Below are 22,427 nucleotides of genomic sequence, written 5' to 3'. Positions count from 1 at the left end.
TTTATATTTTTTGGCCATCACAATTACGGATGTGTTAGAGGAAGGAGAGATGCTGTCTGTGATTTCATGAATGTGCATGAAAACCACACTCCACACTGTTTTAGAAACAGTTTTGAGGCAGGCTTGGGCCAGGTATCCTGACGTTCCCGGATATATATAGCCAAATCTTTGCAGGTTCAGCTGAGCCTTTCATCATTCCTATGGGTGACATGCACAAAGTTTCAAACCTTGGGACCTGTCATCCTAAACTAAGCCATCTGATTTTCACTTAGAGGTGGGAAAGCCACGTTTCTGCAGTCAGTGTTTGGTTTTCACACCTCTAAGTTTGGTTCCCTCTTTGGCTGCAAGCAGCATGGTTTGGATATCCTTGGATTAGTGGTGGTTTGAAATTTTTAATTTTTAACTCAACCTGAAACTACCCGCTACAGGGCTTTGTTGGTTCTAGGGTCCTAAAGAATGGGAATCTATTCAACTTTTCCTATAGTTGCTGATTTACCTAAATGTTGCACCTCCTCATCACTTTTGTGCAGCCTCTACCATTTTGGCTTTCACCTTCTCCTACCACTGCAGAACTGGGTGCATGGTTCTGTTTTGATGAAATGCAGAAACCAAATTACATGAGACCAGTAATTGCAACTATGTGAATATCCGTTAAAAAGAAGGTCTAAAGCAAGCAATATACTGAAAACACATACAAGAAGAAAACCAAATCTGGTACTCTCAGTGTTATGTGTAGATTGAAACACAGAGTGGGAAGGTTTGACTTCATGATGTGTACTGATGTGGGAAATTAAATTGGTCAGGGTAGCTCCAGGGAAGCAAACAATATTTTTCCTTAGGGGTATATAAAATGTCATATTGTCATCCAAAAATGCTAATACATTGCTTCTCTGTTAGCATTTTGTATTTAGTATTAACTTGCAATTCATTGCAGGCAAAAAGGTATTTATTTATTTCACTGCAAAAAAGTATACTGCACTCTTTAACATGTCCAGAAAATTGAGACCTGTGTCTATATCTGAATAAACACAGGACTGAACCTCCTTATTGTCTGAGCCACTCCAAATAATCTGCAGTTTTCAGGCCTTACACTCACTTCTCTGTTATAACGACAGACGATAACAAGAAGTACAACCACACAATAGGGCTGCACTTGTTATGAGCGTGCATGTGTTTGTGGTGCAGGGTTTCAGGAGGGGACAAATGTAGTGACAGACCAGGAAGGATTTTTTTTAACTTGCTGATGTACAGTTTGTAGTCTCAGGGTACAGGGATTACCTTACCCTGACGCATTTGTGCTGTGTTCACCCATACAAAATTAAAACAACTACCAGATCTGATGTTGGCAGGGAGTTTCAACTCCTTGTCAGTTTGGTAGCAAACGTTGCCCCTCCTGTGTAGTGGATGGCCTGGTCTGCTTCTTAGCGACATTCAGGGTAGTTTCATTAGTGTGGTGTCCCAGGAACACAGGGTGTATCATCCTTCCTCTTTTCCTGAGGCACATGACAGCTGAGACTTCAGTCTTTTACTACGCATTGAATGAGTATTTGGAAGTGTTCTGTGACTTGCAGCATACCACACTGTGTGAAGTTGCTTCTGAATTAGATATATATAGCCTGGTTGTCCATGACTGCAGGGGACAGGACTCAATGATCCAAGTAATTGTTTCCAATCCTATGTTCTCCAGCATCCAGAAGAACAAAATAGCTGGTAGATGAAGGATGGTATTTATCTGGCCAAAAGCAGTCATGCACACTGTAGGTGAGTGCCTACATTTTAGCCGATCAGTCTATGATCTCTTTATGATGAACCAATATAAACAAGCACTTCTGAGGTGCAGTTCAACTCATCTAAAGGATATTGGTAACATACTCAGTTGAGTCATACCTTAAAATCAGGACATTCACTTTAAATGAATTTAAGGACACTACTCAGGTCAGGTGTAGACAGCTACAGCATAGTTAGATGAAATTATTTCAGCCAGTGATACTTGGTTGGAATATAAATAAGACATGTAAAATAACTTCTTTGCTGTTCACTGGCAAGATACCAACTTCCAAAAATGGACTGCATCCATTTTTTTGACATTACACTTCAAGAAAGGTGTGGACTGGTTGGAGAGAGTCTACAGATGAGTGAGAAAGATTAAAGGCTTGAAAACCAAGAACTATACAGAAAGGCTAAAGGAAGGCTAAATGCAGATTAAAGGAAAAAAGGCCAGGGAAAGGGAGATAGGAGAAAATAGATATTAATAATCCTCAAGTGTATGAAAAATTGTTAAAGAGACTGTTTTATGTCTCTGGTGGATACAACAAGAAACATGGATGTAACTTGTTGCAAGAAAGATGAAGACTTGACCATGGCTTTTCCAAGAGAGTGCAGCAGTAGGAAGCAGCCCCAGAGGATCAGTCTTCCCCAGGGCTCCTCCCTGCTGTTGGAGGTGGAGAGCTCAACTGTGCCAAATCTCTGCTTGGTTCATTATCTGCTCGCGGATGAGGGGGAGTAGCTAAAAGAGTACCCATCCTCACCCTGTTCTCTTCCCTTTCCAAGTCCCATTTCTTACCCTGTGCTCTCTCCATGTTGTTGAGCCATGTCTTTGTCCTCTTCTGCTGCAGCAACAGGCAAAAGTTTGGCCCACAAATACAAACAGAAAATGTGCTCAGAACTCTGCTGAGAGCCTAGTCAAGGCTATACCACACCAGGGAAGCAGAGGCATATATGGTCCTGTGTGTTAACAGATGAAGTACCATGCACTCCAACTAAATCAGAGGTTTTTGATATTTTGCACACTTCTGATAGCAATCTCAAGGAATGATGAAACAGCTGTCTTCTGCTGCTGTTTCTCAGGTTTATCAGATGCTGCAGAAACTGCTTATGTTGAATTTTTAACCACCTTGCTATTACAGATCCCAATTTACTGATGTTCTGACAACTTTCCTTTATCTCTCACCCTTTCATCACTTAAGGTCTAAGACAGACAAGAGAAAGTGTGGGAAAAAAGTCAGTCAGCATGCATTAAGAGCCTACAGAAATGCAGAACGAAAGAGGAGGAAAAATATGCAAATAAGCGTTTGACTCCTGCTGCTAACATGCAAGCCGGAGTGAAAACAGCCTGAAGCTCTCTGAATTGAATGAGAGAATATGTGGGAGGACTGTGGCTGGTTAACTGAAAGGGAGACATTTAGTGAGACCTTTAGCTAGCTAACCTTATTTTGTGAAAACACCTGCATATTTTTTAAAGCATATTTTCAGTCCAGCATTCTGAGTGTATAACTGTTTGGGTTTTGTACAGACTAAGGAAAGTGCTCTTAGAACATCTCTCCGTGAGCCTGACACTGGTGCCCTTTCAGACCCCACCCCAATGGTTTTCTACCACTCCAAGAAGTAATGTGGAATCTGCCTTCCCGTATCACCTCCACTCCTAAAAAATGACATACAATCTCTCACACCCTTCCCTGGCCCTTTTCCTTCTGCACAGGACCCAGAACCCCCTTCCGATCTCATGGCCTCTTTGGATGTGTAATGCCTTCCCATCACTACAGTGACTCAGACAGCAACAGCTCAGAAAATTCTGCTGATGCTACAGGATTCAGCCTGACCTACAGTGCTCCAGCTAGCCCTGTCTGATGTGTGGGACCACAGGTGACAGAAAAGTTATCATGCTCAAATAAGTCCCTCGAAGCCTTCTCAGCTGAAGCCTCCCAGTCATGTTATCTGATGGCATATGCACTCTTTGTCACACAACCATCGCAAGGTGGTTATAAAGATCACACACGAAGACACTTAAGAAGTCTAACACATCATATGGGACTACACATCTAAATCCTATTAAAAACAGCACTAAAAAATGTGTGTGCAATTATCTGCAAACAGAATTGGTTTTGCACAAAGAACAAAAATTGGCTAAAGTTTTGCAATGGGTTTCAGCAGACATAGCTTCTTTCCTTGCCATTTCCCTGTTCTTTTAGCCTGAAAAATTCTATCTTTGCAATCAGTTTAACAATCCAGACACTGAATTAAAAAACTTGTGCCTCCTCAAAATTTAAAGTAAAAGAATACTTGCAGGGAATTATCCCTTTTCCTTTTCTCACATGTACAGGTGGGAAGTGGAAGCCCTCGGAAGGAGCTATGTCTTCTTAGCCGGAGGATATCCTTAAGGTAAAGGACCTCTTGCCCATGTTTCATTGAAGTCAGCAATTATATAGCTCAGTCCTGGTTTCTGTGGCTACAGTACTGACATACCTTTCCAACTTCCAAAATCCTCTACCCATCTGGCTCGGGAACGTCTACTATAGCTTTTCCTCCTTGTTTTCAGATTAAATAGGAGAGTTGCACTTTTTAAATTCACATAGAACAATGAATGAGAAAAGCATCTTGTCATTCATTTTAAAGAAGATTGAGAAGGCTATAGCACAGAATTACTAAATTTCATGAAGTAATTACTTTTCAAATCGATTTCTAATTTCCTACAAAAAATTCCCATTGTTATTAATGGAATGGGAATAATTAACAGTATCTACAAATTAAAACTACCCATGCTATATTGCATACTTAGAGGTGTTGTATAAATTTGTTGTGTTCTTTGCATGGGAACTGATTCTGTGTTGAATAAAACTCAAAATTCTCATTCCTTTCTGTTGATGTTATAAGCTTACAATGGCAGTTTATACTGTCTTCTCCCCTGTGCTCCAGTATTCGAGCTGCTGCCACTCTGGAAAAAGACCTCTGGGTTGCTATGGACAGCACAGTGAAAACATCTGTTGACATGCACAGTGATGAGAAAAGCAAGCAAAATATTAGTCTCAGGAAGGCCAGAAAAGATTGCTGAAAATATTCAAGGATCACTAATCAATTCAGTGACGTATTGTCAAAACTGTCTTTAACTCCCTGTGTCAACACACAGCCATTATATTGAGGATTTTTTTGTTGGAGAGATGTCACATACTTCAGGATGTGGCCTGACTTTACCTATAAGTTTTCATCTCAAATTTGCAGTTTGGGGTAGTCATCACTTAATGCCACTGACAGAATTAGGACAGTGAACAAGTTTGTGGATGCACAAGTATCCTGCAGTTGTAGGTTAAAAAAAGTTATAGGACTATGACTTTAGCCAATTGTACAAAGATTTTTCCCTTTAATGTTTGCACTTAAAGATTCATAGCAGAATATAAGAATTACTGAGTGCATTTTAGACAACTTCCCTCATTTTGTTGTAAATCATTTTCAGAGTAGGAAAGCACAGGTGCATTCCAAAAGACTGAAAAACAACCAGCCTTATTTAAAAATTACAATTACAACTGACAAAAAGATTTTAAAAGTTAACACCATAATACATTCCCCAGTTTTATTAGCATCAATACTGCAGACAACTGAAATTACAAAAGAAATAGGCATTTATACAGCTAAAAGGCACCCATGTTTACACTGGCATGATGAAAAGAAAAGAATTTGGCAAGACAAACGTTTAGCATGTAAACCCATTCCTACCCCTGTTAAGAATAGACTTCCTGTTGATGCTATTCCTTAAATTGCTTGCAGCCAAAATCTTTGTGCCTTCCTCTGGCATATCTGATACTGCTGACTAAACCAGGGGGACTGACGTGTGATAGAAAATCCTATGTTTCACTCTTATGGTTTGACTCAGCAAGTGTACCTGCAGTAGATTGACAGGATGCCAGCCTCCACCATGGGAGCTGCATTTCCATCTGGGTGGTTTCTTCTGCTCAGATCTGTGTGTACCATCAACCATGGATCTTTTTGCCCGTTTCTATTCTATTCATACCGCAGGAAAGCGGTTCAACAGCAGTGTTGGATGGCTATTTGTCTGATTATGTTGCTGTGGAACAATATGTGTTCTACACTGAATGTACTTTTATTGGGGTTAGAGCCTGAAGCCCAGAAGCAAAGTGGTTTTTTTTTCTCTCAGAAGAATCCTATGCCAATGGCAAGTTGGGTGCGACACAGGGTACAGCCATTACTGTCTCTTCAAGATTCACCAGGCTTTGTTTCAGCATCTTTCCTTTTCTTGCAATTCTACAGCTTTGTGTTACATCTCTGGCTTCTCTCTTCTGTCTGGGCAGAGACCTGACTTTTCCCATTAGCTGACCTTGTCTCTTCTTCTGTCTGGGCAGAGACCTGACTTTTCGATTAGCTGACCTTGTCTCTTTTTGTTTTGGTGTCATTTCGTGCTAGCTGGATAGATGTTTGAGCCTTCTTGTCAAACCATATGTCAAACAGGCATAGGCTCCCCAGAAATGATAGTCCTCTTCCCAAAGGAAGACATCTTCCTCTATGATACAGGAATCTTCCTAATACCTAGAATGACATGCTAATATGACAATCTCAGCTTTTATTTGAAAATTGACTTTTCTTTTAATCTTCATTGTCAAAATTCAAATTTAAACCCAAGGGTACCCTAAAGGCTTAGATAATAAAACATAACCCAATATAATTACTATTTTAAAATGTCAAGAAGTTTTAGGATTAAGAACTTTATGTGTAAATGCTTGGGTTTGGCAGTACTGCAAAAAATGTGGACTTCTGCACAGCTTAGTTAAAAAGAAACTCCTTTGAAGCCAAAGTCTCCTTTCCATACTTTTTTTCTGACAAAAAGAGTTACTGGGCCAGTTTCCTTCATTAGTTCCAGAAGCTGGCATATCATATAATAACAAATCAATGAACTAAACACATTCTAATTAATCACTTCAAGGTTACTTGATTGACCACACAGTCAATTCCTTGAACAGATCAATGCAGGGTTAGAAAGTATTTCAATTTAAGCTTTTTGGGGACTATGGGCTGGAATTCAGAGAAAAGGAAAGCCACTAGAAACCACTGCACTAGGAAGAGCAACTGCATTGCTCTTTGTCAGCAAATTACATGCTTGATATTGCAAACACTTGCTATGTCTTGACTTAGCACAACTACTTTAGGAAATAGCACTTGGTCTGCAATAATTAATATTATTGTCAGTTACAATATTTTCTCCACGATGCCTCATTAACTCTAATCTATGCAACTGAAAATAGGAAATCTTTCCTAAAATGACAGAGAACCAAGTTCTCCTGCAGTCTTGACAGCTTTGTGTGTGCAACAAGATCACAAAAGCTCACCCTGAAATCCTGCCAGCCCAGACACAGCCTCAGCTTTGTGGGCTAGTGAGATTGTGGCCCCAGCTCTTCGGCTATGGTCTAGCCAATGCACTGATTTGATCATGCTTTCTTTGCTCACTGTGCTAACCTGAACCATGGACTCAGCTCTGACATCAACCCTATGGAGAGAGCCTGGTGTGGGCCAGAAGCTCAGTCACCTTACGACACTAATTTATAGGGAAGCTTGGGATTGTATTAAAGAAAGGAACCACAGTGCTGAACTCTTGCTCAGCTTCTTTTATCTTCTGCTCTGAGATGATAGACTACTGTGAACCAGTGCAGAGACTAGCTCCAGTTTGTGAGGAAAAAAGGTTATTTTTTATCATGGTGCCTTAGAGCTTCCAATCAAGGAGGAAAAGTAGCATATAATGGAGGGGTATTTGCCCTCCTTTCAGCTTCACAGCAGCTTCTGAGACAAAGAAAAGTGACTAAAGTGGCAGCATTAAAGCATGTCACTTCATTTAAGGATGTTATTATGCAAGTAACCTTTCTGAAATCAGCTAGTGCTTGAAAGATACTAAAATAAGCTAGTATGGCTTTGGCTGTTCTCTAAGTAACTCCAGAGGAGCGCTGACATGTACAAAGCTGTCTGGCACCATATTTCCAACACTGACAAGAGTTTAGATTTCAGATGTGTGGGTAGAGCCGCTGATGGCCAAAGCTGGTCCTTTACCTCCCAGCCAAAGGTGGGCCACAATCAGGGGACTGGAGCATCTGTCATACGAGGAGAGGCTGAGAGAGCTGGGGCTGTTCAGCCTGGAGAAGAGAAGGCTCAGGGGGATCTTACCTGTGTGTGTAACACCTGATGGGGCCAGTAAAGAAGATGGAGACAGGGTCTTCTTCACAGTACACAATGAACAGACAACAGGCAATGGGTACAAATTGAAACAGAAGAAATTTCATTTAAACATAAGACAAAACAGAACAAGTTGTCCAGAGGGTTTGCAGAATTTCTATCCTTGGATTTTATCAAAACCTGACTAGACACGGTCCTGGGCAACCTACTCTAGGTGACCCTGTTTGAGCAGGGAGGTTGGACTAGACCATCTCCAGAGGTCCCTTCCTACCTCAGCTCTTCTGTGATTCTGTGATACTGTGAAATAAATTAAAAACAAAAAAAGTAAATGGTAATTTGGAAGCCTTAAAAAAGAATAGCAACAGGTAATCTTTTTGAGGATAGCTCAAAAAATTTGATTTTTGTCTCCCCTTTTCTGCCTACATTTACCGTCAACAAGGACAAAATATAAAAGCAAAAAAAAAGAATGCTGAAATCAACAGTTCCCAATCTTTTTTTGAATATTTTTTCTAATTACAGGATTTTTTAAACTGAAACATAACAATTAACAATTGCTTTTTTTTTTTTTTTTTGTAAATTGGAAGTAAAAAAACCCCCTTCATTCTAGAATTGAACTTTTTTTTTTTTCTAAGAAGTTTCTTTAAGGTGATATCTGTCAAAGGGATGGAGAACCTGTGGCCCACAGACTAAGTTAAACTCACAAAATAAATTTGACCTGTGTCTTATTACGTGGCCTGTGAGCCCCTTAGTGACCAGCAAGAAACAGACCGCCCTGGATTATTTGTTCTTTCACACACTGATGCAGAGATTCCCTGACTACATGACCAGAAGTATGTTTACCATATGACAAAACTGTAGGTTTATCCCATGACACGATCAGTACCCACCTGGGAGTTTCTTGGGCACTCCATCATGTGAACACAATATGGATTGGATTAGCTAAATGTTTCCGTGCTCTGGTTCAGTACAAAGCACATCAGACCATTAACCCATGGTCGTACTTGCCTTTCTCTTATTCAGAGTGTCATTAAACTGATGAAGAGGTAAGGTGCAGACAAACAAGGTCTGAGAGATGTGAGATCCTCTGCCTGCCGCCATCTGCTACTCATTGTTTCTGCATCCCCATTCCACAGAGCACCAGTAGGCTGGAAGGGTCAAATGCATCCGAACAGATGCACAAATGCTAAGTTTACTTTGATGACTCTCAGTTGTAGCTCTAGACATGTAAAAATGCCTGCAGTTTAAATAGCTTAATTTGAGCTAGTTTTCTTGATTTTTAAAGTCAGTGGAAAGAAATAGGTTTGTGTGGAGTGTGATTCGTCTCATCTTGAGATAGATGCGTAAGACAGATCGGTTGACTATCATCTCCCTACCACTGACTATTCCTTTGTAAATGGAGACTAGCATAAAGAGTTCACAAGTGGACTGCTTTATGGACAGATATCCTGACACATTTCGTCAGGTGAATCGCAGTAAAAAAAGACTGTAAACAGCATTGAATGTATAAGCAAATATTTGTCTAGTACATAAAGCATCTTAAGGAGAAAGGGGAGACACCACAGGATACTCTAGAGGATTCCAGCATGTGTAAACATTGGGAACGCTAGGAACACTTGTCTCACTGACTTCTTGAGCTCTCCAGCTCACTTTCACTTTCTGTGTCATTAACCTCATTCATCTGCTGTGAACACATTTTGCTGATTCAAGAAAATGAAAATAGTGGAGTCTTAAAGTTAAATTTACCCTGCTTGTAGGCTTTCCAAGGCATGGAGACATTGTGACATATATTACTGGTATTACAGGTTAAAGTAGCTGTAAGGGAGCTATACTATTGCTCTTCTGTACAAATGTATGCCTGCAGAGCTGTGCAAGAAAACATAAAAGGTTTGACACTGATCAGTCTCTCAGGTAAGAAGATAAATATTCAGTCATTTTCCCTTCCTAATTGCACGTAGCTTCTGTATTTATTTATTCAAGAATGACTCTGGGAGCTTGTTCTAGCCCCTTCAATAAACAAATGGGGTTCTGTTTCCTTTTTTTAGAAACTAATTATGCATTTTGGAACAGTAGGAAAATGCATCTTAAAAGAGCAAAGAGAGCTCCATGGAAAGTGCATACCTAAGAATACTGATGTTTGTTTTGCAGATTTGTAAAAGCTATGAAAAACAAAGGGTGACCAAACCATTTTGCATTTCTGCCTTCCCCTGCATTAGATTCTGGGTTGCAGGCCCCTCTTTGGGGTTCCTGACTTTCAAGGCACAGGGCGACACTCCTCCTTTCAATTTACTGGACGAGACTCCTCCTTTCAATTTACTGTAGTCAGAGGAGAGTTCCTGTGCTATTCCTCCACTGTCTGGGTATTGAGAACCGCACAGGAGCCACAGCCATGCACACACTCCCAGGCACCCCCAGTAACTTTCAGCTTTCTTGGTATATTGATCACTTCCCCAAGATGGTTTGCATCCATTCTTTTCAAAAACAGAAGTACTTTGTGAGAATGTTTGGGGAAAAAAAACAACAGAGGGAGAACACAGATTTAGTAAGAAAAAGACAAATGACTAAAAAGAATTCAGTAAGTGGTCCTCACAAACAGGAGTTCATCTTCAAGCACTCTCTAAAGTCCATGCGATTACTAGTGGCTCAGTGTTAATTAACCTGAACTCCATTCATTTCCACTGTTTCTGCCCACTTAGAGGCCAAGCTGTAAGACAAGTATCTAAATGTTCCTACGGGAGAGTGCCCATGCAAAGTACACTTCCAAGGTGGTGGAGGTGGGAGGCCAAAGGAGAAGTGTACGGTTTTCACACAAAAGTGCTGTAATAGTTGCTGAAACCATGTGGGTTTTTTCAAGACACATTTCAAAGTTAGAGGGGATACAGAATGATTTAAAACATGATCAGAATTCAAATAAATGCCTATTTACTATGAAATTTGAACATCTCAAAAAACTTGAGACCCTACATTTAGGTCTGAACTACTGGTTTGGGGTGTATGATACATATATACGTGCATATATATGTATGTATATGCTTATTATATATTAGTGTGGGTATATATACACATACTTATAAACAGCTGGAGGATCATCAGCAGACAGCAGAACAAATGTGTGATAGCGAAGCTGCAGGAGAGCAGCAGCTGCAATCGCAGCAATCCCACAACAGCATTCTCAGGGTGCAATCACAGGCTGGGCTCTGCCACCCACGTGGCACGGCTGTGTGGAAGCAGAGAGACAGGCTGGGTGTCCGTGGTCTTCGGTTGCTTCCCACTGCTGAAGCCTTTCCATTGGCCTTAGTCTTTCTAGAAAACCTGGAGTTTTCAAACTCAGCCAAGAAGATACCTGAAATGAAGTCAGGTCCCTGGCAGATGTAAATTATATCTACTGACTTTACACTGCTCTCAGTGAATTTTACACTGGTTGAAGACAAAAACTTCTGCTTCTATGCCATACAAATAGTTTTACATACAAATAGTGTTACAAAACGCCTCATAGAAAAGATGTGTGTGTGTGTGCACACGCATGTGCGTATTGTGGGTAATAACTGCAGTTCTTAGGGAACTGTCTGAATTACTCTAATTCAGCTATTTCAGGCATCTTGATAGTGCTGTATAAAGATTTCTGCAGCTGCAAGACATTGGATAGACAGATAACCCTGTGCCTCAGTAAGAGGGGAAAACATTGGCTAAAAATCACTGAATTTGTCAGTCCTCTTCCAAGTTACATGCACATCAGAGAAATGGCACTTCTAAGAGAAGCTTAAAATAAGGGCTCTTCAATGATTAATTATTAAAGTGCAGATTGTTAGGCTGGATTTCTAATAACTGTAATTTGAAGCCATCTGTCTGACATAGTTCGTCCTATCATTAAATTCTTTCTAAAAACTGTTATGTTCTTCAAAAACCAGATAAAGGGATAAGCTGATAGGGTGGAAGGAAAGGAAAGTATAATGAAATCTGTCCTTCAAATATACTCAGTCCTAGGGTTGACTGGGTTATGTGTACACAGTATTCAAGCTAAGCAAACCCTGCAGTCAAATCAGCAAGCCATGTGCACAGCACTTCATGAATCACTGGTGCAGCCATCATTTGAGAAAGGAGGAAGACAACAGTCTTCAAAACATCAAAGGACTGAACAGCAGGTCAAAGAAAAATAATGGGAATGAGAAAACTATGTTCACTTCTTTGGTAAGCAGAATATACTTAGCAGTTAAGGTGGAATAAAGGATGCAGAGTTCTTAGTATCACCAGCAGTAGGAAATACTGCCACCTAATAAGATATTGCTGCAGAGATACTACTAATGGATGTTATAAAGAACCAAGAGTGACTTCTTTTCTTGCACCTAGAAGGGAACATTTAACAGCATTCATTAATGCTGATGCAGTACTGCAGGAATATTTCAGGACAAAAATTATCAATAGAACAAGGAATGGTATGAGTAAAAACATAGGAATTTATATAGACATACACACACAGGCATATACACTCCCACAGATTAAAATAGTTTGGTGGTTTTTTAATACATTATATTATGTTTTATTTAATATATATGTGTGTGTATATATAACATATATATGTTTTATTTAATACATTAATAATTTTAAAATTAAAAATGTTTTTTTAATACATCCCTCTTCATTTCAGCTTTTGTCAGTCTTGTGGGAATATTTGTTTTTTTCCCTCAGTTAATCAAAGATTTCACATGTTCACCCTCATTCTTGAACACGCTATAGCAAAAAAATTCAGAACTTCTATGGTCTTCAGAAGTATTTTACCTACAATTGAAAGTTCTCAAACATGTAAGTCAGAGTACAGATAATTCTGCACATAAAATCATACGCTTTATACAACTGGAATCATAAAATGGATGACAATTTGATGGCTAAAAATAATTTTCCTACTATGTTTGTTGATATGTATCACAAATGAAAGCAGTCAGAAATGATAAACCGAACACAGAACAAGAAAATCTCATGTGATAAAAACTCTGAAAGGAAGAGAAGGCCAGTTCCAAGCATTCCCTAGTGAAATACTAAATTCTTGAGAAATCAGTTTCTTATCTGATGGTGAGGGCAGACCTCTTGCAAAGCTTGTGATACAAGTCTGCCAACAAGTACAGAAACAAAGCATAGAAATCCTACTTTATCAAATGTCTCATTTACTGAAAGTTTAAAACATCAGCATGGCTAGTGACCCTTTTAAAAACAGAATCTTTGAATGCACGAAAGCATTTTCCTTACAGAAGGGAGAAGTTGGTGACATAAAAACCACGTACTACTCGTTACATATAAAATATGTAATACAGCTAATGAGTTTATAGGGCAACAGTGACTGTTTTGAAAACAGTGGAACTGCATATTTTGGTTTTATATCTGGACTATAAACATAGATTGCCTCTGAATGCAACCTCAGAAATTCTGGCCACGATAATCTCTTATTCACAAAAAAGAAACACATGCCTTTGAAACCTCCCAAGGTCAGGTCCTATGCCATTCTTGTCTTGGGACACGTTCAAGTTAGATGCCTTGAATACAAGAGTGCTGGAAGCCCATCAATAGTAGTCTTCTAAATTATTTGTCCAGTGAGAGTTATAAAATCCAGAGGGCAATTTGGACTGGATTTAGGATGACTCAGAAATCAAACCAAAATTCAGCAGTTCAGATACAAGCTGAATGGCATTTCTGTCCTAATTGAAGTGAAGATCAAAATAATAAAACTTACTCTCATGCCTGAACCTTGGCAATTGTCTAAATTGAAGAATTAAGGCACTTCATTTTCTCTGTAGGCTATTTTTCCCCATCAGAAGCAACTCCCTAAATCTTTTAGACCAGAACTAAAACATGCATTTTAAGCACCTCCCAGTGAGTTGAAAAGCATTGATTTCAGGGTTTTTTCAAGAGCTTTCATTCCATACTGTTACTTTCAAAGCAATGTGAGTAGGCGTCTAGCCTAGGCTAGCTGTACTTGCAGCTGCATTTTGTTTACAATAGGCTTTAGTTTCACCTTATTTATGCTATTGAGTCTACTACTAAAAGTCTGTTTCATAATGACAGAGACTAATATTAACGTTTGTAATTATGAAAGATGTGCAGTGGTATTTTCTGATTTGTTTATATGTCTAAGAAACTGCTTTTCACACTGTTAACGTGAAAGTCACCCCTATTACTGTAGCGTCCCACACTAAAAATAGTGCTTAAAGCCATGGTATTAATAATACATGTATGATCATTAGCTCCTTCTGATTATGACCCCATGCAGAAGCAGGATTTTCACACTGAATAGATAACATAATCTGAACCACATTGTGGTATTTGAGGTTTCCAGTTTATTTCCTGTTTCATCTAAGATGCTTTGCTATGGGAAAGAGTAAAAAGACCAGGGAATTACATGCCCAGTCCTCCTCCCAGCTGCACTCCAGGTTTGTAGCAGCCAGCTCACATAGTCAGTAGAGACTCCACACTGGGGAAAAAACAGCCAAATAAAAACATACAGTCATAAGTTAAAAAACAGCAACCCAAACACTGGGTGAAAGGAGAACAGGGTAAAATTATGACTTGGACATAGCTGGATGGAGCTATGCCAGGTGGGGATTTGGGTTACAGACCTGCATGGTGTTTTTGAGACCGAACAAAGCTATGACATCCTGCTAGATCAAGATCTGCATCGTCTTCAAGATGTGTGTGGAAATGTCACGGCTCCTGGAGCTCGCTAGGAATGCTTTAAAAAATTCTGGCCTGCGCTACTGCTGTGCGGTACTGCTGCCAGCACGGGCTGCTGCGCATTTCACTGGCCATGTTTTTCAGTCTTAATTGGTAAACTCCCTTGGGTTTCAAGTCTGCAAAACATTTTCTTTCTATAAACCTAGGTAAAAAATGCTTCATAATTCTTCTTTCCCATATAATATAAAAGCAGAGCTGGAGATGCTACTGAGTCTTATTTTCCATTGCACTACACACAGTGAATATGCCAATTTTTGTTTTGTGACTTGTTGCATAGGCATTTTTCCTGCCTTCCTCCTGCTGCCTCTTGGAATCTTTCACTTTCTTTCTTTTTAAAGCTTTCCTATGAAGAGGTTGCCTGATTGGTACTAAAATATTTCAGAGAGCTGACAATTTGAACTGCTGTGAACACAGGCTTCTCTCCAGCTCGGGGCACAGTCGGCTGTTCTTCTATTCTTCTTTACTTCATATTGCTTATTCAAAATGAAACCACAGAACGGGCTCTAGTTTTCCTTGTGGGCCATATGTAAGGGACGACACAAAAGGTATACTGATCTCGTGGGATAGTGTGCGAGGGCCTCTCATGGCAGAGGAATAAGAAGAATTTCTCTGCCTCACTGATTTTTAGTAGACTCACACAATAATAAGTATAGGATCCACAAGGGCAGAAGGGAGATATTAGAGGATGTAGGAATCAATAGCTGAAGCACTGAAAGTCAAGTGACAATGAGTTATTTTTAGCTCTTTGGGGTTTTTTTCTTTTTATCAGGGGAAATGAATATGGAATTAGATCTGGCACTGCTAGGTTGACTGAGCATTACCATTTTCCCGTAATTATTGTATTTTGCTTGGGAACCCCCCAAAAAGAGTAATCTGTACAACCCGAGGCTACATGCTGCCTCTGGACTGAAGTTGTTTTTTTTTTCTCTTATACTTGGGATTTTATTAGGGTGCCCTCCCACCAATTACTGTTTTCTCCCTTTCAGAAAGTGTCATAGATGATACTTCACAGATCTGGTTCTCGTTTGTATTAAAGCTACTTTGGCACTTTCCCTCATGTGTTTCTCACTAGTAGCAAATTATGGGCAAGGTTGCAAGGATGACATTGGCAGCATCCAATTTATGGAGTTCCCTTTACAGGGTCCTTGAGCCATTCCATTAATACTTATGTAACCATAAATAACTTCCAATGTCATTGTCATCACATCATGTTCATATTGTCTGATGGTAAATATTTTAACCCCAAAATGTTGTTTGATAAGGTTAGGCCCTTAGATGTGCTTAATGAGCTTAACATTTGCTTAAATGCATATTTAAGTATGTGCATAAAATATTTGCAGGATTAGCACTGAAAGCATATGCAAGCTCTGTGTAAATATTATGTATGTACATACATGTAAATGCATGTAAATACATAAAAACATAATTCATATATGAATCACATGTAAATACATATGAATTTTCATAATTTATATTAAAATAATAGTGATATTACTGTTAAGATAGTCTTCAATAATTAATTATATGTATAATCTGTATGTTCCTTACCTACAGAAGGCTGATTTAACTTGGGCCAAGTTTTATTTCTTCCATAAACTTTTGTTCCAAGTATTTTATGCCCAAAAAACCCCTTATGAGAGCAAAACTCTTAAAAATAATTGCAAAGTTTTCAGGGCCATGATGGCTGGGGAGATGCAAGAGGAACAATGCTAGTAGAAAGAGGATTTTTTTTTTCCTAAAAATCAGATTATTGACATAGTTGGAAAAGGACTTTGGGCTCCATCATCATATTTTTTGAAGCTTTTTCTTTGTGGCTGCTATTGAGCCACTTAATAGAAATATATGACAGAGTTAATTGCAAGTGTCAGCAAACACATTCGTACTCAGAATGCCAAAAAATAATTTAATTTAGGTAATTTTATTTAACTTTCTTCATACTATTTTGATACTTCAGAGTTTGAGGATGCTGTCTCTGCTTTCTCATTTTCAAGATATCCTTTCTACATTGCCTAAGCAGTGTGAAATGACTCATTTCCACATTAAGAACAAAAAGTAACAGCACTGGTTTGGCATATGCATAACAGTTAAATTATTCAAGCTTTGGTGGAAACTGTCATAAGACATCCACCTTAGTCATTTCTGAAATGTCTTTCAAATGCAGTCTCTTAGACTCCGCACAAATCATTAGCAAACAAGACAAAAATGCAGAACATCCGAGTCACTGACAAGTACAAGCTCACACAGATCTTCACAGTCATTTGTCAAACCAGGTTGCTGAAGTTATTGCAGCTACTTTAATTATGGTTTATGGTATTTGGGAGATTTTTTTTCCTAGTATTTTTGCCGCAATTGTCATAGACCTCTGGCTACCTAAGGTTTTCAAAGTTTGAACGACTGTTTTCCTATTAGAATCTTGACAATGATATATAGGACTGTTCCACTCTTCTCCAGTGCCCGTATCACTAATTTCTCACTCATAAACTGAAAACCCACCTTAAATATGTGCATTTCTAGTATTAACAAGCTTTACACTGCATAATTACAGGCAAGCTGTGACAGGTTTTAAACATTTGAGCTGTGATTTGAATGTCTGTTCTTTCAGGGTGATATTTGCATCCGGGGGAAGGACCAAACATCAAACATACGAAATATCACTTACAGTCCTGCTCAGAATCTTTTGTAGCACATAAGACACGCTCATTGTAACAGATCCTACACATGAAGCGATCCTTGAACTGCGAGGAACATAAGTTTTGTGTTACGCTACTCCCAAATAACCTGGTTATTGCTGAAGCCTGTGATGAAGCTTTGAATTGACTGTAGCATCTAATGCTATCTCTGTTTTTAACAGTCACCCTTCAGATCATGCTGGAGAATATTTTATTTGCAACAGAAAGTCTCTTGAAAGAAACTCTTCTGGCACTTTACAGAATACGTTAGATGACTTACCTCTAAAAGCATTCAATTTAGTGTGAAATCCAAATAAATTTTAATAATTCAACAATAAGAATGTGATTCAAGAGCAAGTAAGTGGTGAAGGCTTAGGAAGACACATAAAGATACTTGAACAAGTCCTACTAAGAGAAAACTTATTCATGCATTAGGAACTTGATGAACTAAAATTTTATTTCTAAAATTCAAAATGTGGTGCTTCAGGATGTTCCCCAAGGACATGTGTAATTCTGTGATCAGTTTTTAAAACTGATGATGTCCACCCACTCTGGCAAATATTTCAGATTTTTTTGTATTGCCAGTAATAGCTCTATATCGAAGTTCTCCAAAATCCATCTCGAACAAGATCATTGTATCCTATGAGCCATGAAAAGTTGATATGGGAAAAAAGAGAGATAGGAGAAAGTATTTTATTTTTTATATTGGTTTGGGATTTTTTAATAAAGAGGTTCACTTATTTCCAGTATATCAAAGATGAAAACGTGCTCATAGAAAGAAGAGACGGCTCTATAAGTAGAAAATTTTACTTTAGGTTTCAATACTGTGATTTCATTTTAATCAAAAATTTGCCTTACATTAGGCAAGGAGCAGGAAAAAAAAGTCTAATTTTGATCTTGACAAAGCTTTAACCACATACTGTAAATTAATAAAGATTATAGTAATGGTACAATTGCAGAGCAGCAGTAGCAAGAACTATCAGTCATTGTGCATTTCCATGTTTTTCCTACGGAGGATATCAGTATTGTATGCAAAACAAACAATTTTAATAGCCTTTCTGCAATTTAAATTAGTTTACATTTTAAATGTCTTTTGAATATATAATTATAAAAAGTTAATCCTTTTGTATACTATTTTACATCTTTCTGGTACTCTGGTATGCTAATTATCACATGCTAGAAATACTCCATGGGTTTGGTTTTTTTTTTAGATGACCACATTCTATGCATTCAGTTGAAACGTGTAAGCTTTCAGGGTACCAGGGTTTTTTTCAGTTTAACTGGAAAAGGACTGCTTTCAGAGTCCTTACTGCATAACGACCTCACCCACTAGAGGCAAGAAAGAGTAGGAAAGGAAAAAGTGAAGTTAATAGGCCAGGACCACTAGCACTGGGTATGCCATGTTTAAGAGACGTTGTAAGTAATTGTCCTGCCCCTCTCTCAAGGAGCTCTGTGGAGGTGCTTCTCTGAAAGACATGGCTCCCATTGCCATCACCGTCTATCCCTGCCCTCAAATAAGGTTGCTTTCTAAAAGGAAAATCTAGCCACGTGAATTAAGTACGTAAATGTGCACACAAAATAGCAATTTTGACTCTGCATTCATTTACCAGGTACCAGGTTTACCGCTTCTAAGATGATCTCTGCTGTATTTGTGTGCTATGGGCGTGCCTCACCTCCTGGTGTTGCTATCGATAATCTAGGCAAGGAGGAAAACTTTAAGTTCTTACAGGGACTATACTGTTCACAGCAATGGGTGAGGAGTGCTGTAAAACTTAGAGGTGAGGTCATAGAGGTACCAGTAGATTTATCAGAACAGGGTGAAGGTATTTTGGACACTTACCACATTGTCATGCCATGCACTCTCACAGACCCCACTGGGGCACAGTGACTGTATGAATCCATAATGGGGGGCCAATTCAGCTGTTAGTATTGTTCAGTTCTTGTGCTGTTACAAATTGTGTTTGTACTGACGCAATCGCTCAATACGTGTACATTGGAAGTGGCTCTGAAGAAGGTGCTTGAAACATGGCTCCACATTTATAGTAACATAAAAATTGGTTTGCTGTTTACTATATACAATCTGAAATATTTGTTCTTGTTTTGGGAGATAAAGAGAGCCTGTAGGACAGTTTTTCAGTTGTCACACTATTGTTGCTCTATTATGTTGCGTCTGAAGGCCATCCCAGTAAGGACATCCTTGGCTGCATCCATGTTGCATGTTGGTATGTCAAAAATGCCAGATTGCATTCACTCTGCACGTAAGGTGGAGTGTCTTACCTCACAAGGTTTGGCAAAACCTCCTGGCAAAGCCCCATTAACATTCTCCAGGTCATGTTAAATTTCTATGGGGCAGACCTACTGAATGGGACCATCTGCCCCAACAAGCTTATAGGCCATGTAAAGTGATGTGAGTTGATAACATCTGGGAGCACTCTGTAATGTGGATCTTCCAGAATTTTTCTGGAGACAGTCTAAAGAACACCCTGAAGACAGGGTGCTCCCAAAGTCTCAATCCTACCATAACAACTGGGACATCTTTTGAGCAGTCCAAAGATTTTCCAAAGGCTAATTCAGCTGATTTTCCAAAGGATAATTCTGAAGGATGGGGTTTTGGTCCCAGGGGCACTGATAGGCAGCACTGCAACAGGCTACTGCAGACAGAGGCAGCATCAGCAAGAGTGGTGAAACTGCTCTATTGCCAGCCCTGCCACAGAGTAATTCTATATTTTTATTTCCAGACTTCTAATATGCAATGGAGAGAGGAAAAATGCGGTCATGTTCAAATGTCAACACAGCAATATGTTGGTGACCAAGCACAGTGCATGACTAAATTTCATGCTTCCCTGAATTGCAAATAATTTACAGAGCTATCAGGCCACTGGTTTAATTCTATTAAATTGGCAGTCATTTGACCCAGGAATTAACCATTTAGCATGTGAAAAAAATCCCTTCATTACAGGATTTCATAATTTTTTTGCATTTATCCTAAACAATCAAATGATGCAAAAAGTTGTAACTTTTAAATTGAGAGCTTTATTGTACTCATTATATCTGAAACTTTTTCATTGCAGGACTCATTCTTGAAAGTGCATTATACACAAATAGAAATAGCATTCCAGTGATCTACTTTGGAATAGGTTTAAAGAAGCTTGTTTCCCTGTTTCCCTTAAAAAAACCAACAACAAACAAAACAAAACAAAAAAACCCATAGAATAGTTTATGAAGAAAACCACCATCTTACCACTACTGCAAACTCAATAGTCTAAATTAGTCAGATCAACATTGGGATAATTGTACAAAATTTAGTAATTTGTGTGAAAGTCTTTAGCTTATATTTTGGTTTAGTGTACATAAGGGCAGAGCTATGTTTAGCACCTAAATCAGATGCATAACATTCCAAGGGGTTGTGGACATCTCCCCAGACCTTCCCTTCTGCACGGTAAGATCGACAAAATTTAGGTCATCCTTGAGAGACCTGATGCTGTTTTGTTCTTAAAAATCTCTAAGGATGGAGACTCTACAAATTCCCTAGGCAACCTACTCTGCTTTTTCCCTATTCTTACCATTGGAAAACATTTTTTTTCCTTCTGAATGCCTGAATCTCCCTTGCCACCATTTACTTTTGTTCTGCCCTCTATGAGTATAGAGAACACTTTTTCGTCTCCTTTTTAATGGCACCTTTTACTGATAGAAAACCAAAATGAATGGTCTGATTTTGCAGAAGTGCAAGAAGTGCCAAACATCCATGCTTCTCATTAGAGTCAAGGGAGTCTGAAAGTGCTTTTGCCATTTACCTCAAGCCACTTTTTTGGATAGTCTAATTAGAACTCTAGTTTTGGACTTTAACATTAAAAAAGTTCATCTAAAACCCTCTTCTTTAGTGGTATAAACCTGCTAACAAAACCCCTGAAGGTCTCAAAGCATTCCTTAACACCTGTCTCACTCACCAACAGCCATCCTTTCCGAGCCATGCCCCTAAAAGCATCCTGAAACACATTACCCTAGAAAGCCTACAGAAATACTTTTAAAAATCCCCGCAGACCTCTCATCCCCTAAGAAAGCAAACTAAGGAAATGGAAAGGTGCCAAAGACTTTATGAAATCTTTGCTAGTATATAAAATCCTGAGAATGGCCATACTGCAGGTCTGCCCAAGGGTCCATCTAAACTAGCATCTTGGTTTGACAGTGTCCAGCAGCCAGTGCAGCAAAGCTGTTTAAGGCTGTGGCAGCCATGCAGTGATACCTCCATTGGTCACTCACTCTTCCAGTCCGCAACAGTTTGCAGCAGTGGCTGTGTGTGGAAAATACTTCAGTTCACCCATGGGATGAAGAGATATTTAATGGGTTAAAATGGAGATGTAGATAAGTTGATTGATGTGTCTAAAGCCAAAAAAAGCATCACAGAGATAAAATTATTAAAAGAATGTATTGAAATTAGTTTCTTGCTGGGGAATTACCCGAGAATGCATGATTTGTGATTTATTTCACTGGACTTCAGTATAGCATTGAGAACATGCTCAGGGGTTTTCTTCTGAAGAGGATTAGTGGCAACAAGGTTCATAGTTTGCCTTGCTGAATCAGGCCGGGCAAGGTGGATCCTTTTAGTACCAAATTCTTTGAAGTACAGAGGAAAAAAATAAAGACCTGCCATCATCTTCTGGCTGGAATTAGGACAGTAAGTATTGCAGCCCCTTCTGATTCCCCAGGTCCTCACTCAGGTCCTCAACTTGCACTTAAGTCCTCAAAGAGGTAGAAGAGGGACTGAGATGAGGCAGAGTCCCGGCTCTGCTGTGCCTTTGATGGAATGAGAAGGTCCTGACCTAAGCTGCTAAACTAATTAGAAGACTGCAGCTGATTTTAAAGAGATGTGGTGCAGGGCCCTAAAGGGCTGGCCGACAGAGCAAGGTTTGGTTTGCTGCTGCACCATTACAGGGCATTGTGTGGTTTCTCTGTAAAGCTGGCATTCCCCACTGCAGAGGTACTTCTTCCCAGTGGTGCCTCTGGGATAGAATCATAGAATAGAATAGAATCATAGAATCATTGAGGTTGGAAAAGACCTCTAAGGTCATCGAGTCCAACCGTCAACCCAACACC

Source organism: Aptenodytes forsteri, unplaced genomic scaffold (genome assembly GCF_000699145.1).
Source record: "Aptenodytes forsteri isolate BGI_AS27 unplaced genomic scaffold, ASM69914v1 Scaffold287, whole genome shotgun sequence".
NCBI lineage: Eukaryota > Metazoa > Chordata > Aves > Sphenisciformes > Spheniscidae > Aptenodytes > Aptenodytes forsteri.
Note: the sequence above shows the minus strand (reverse complement) of the source record.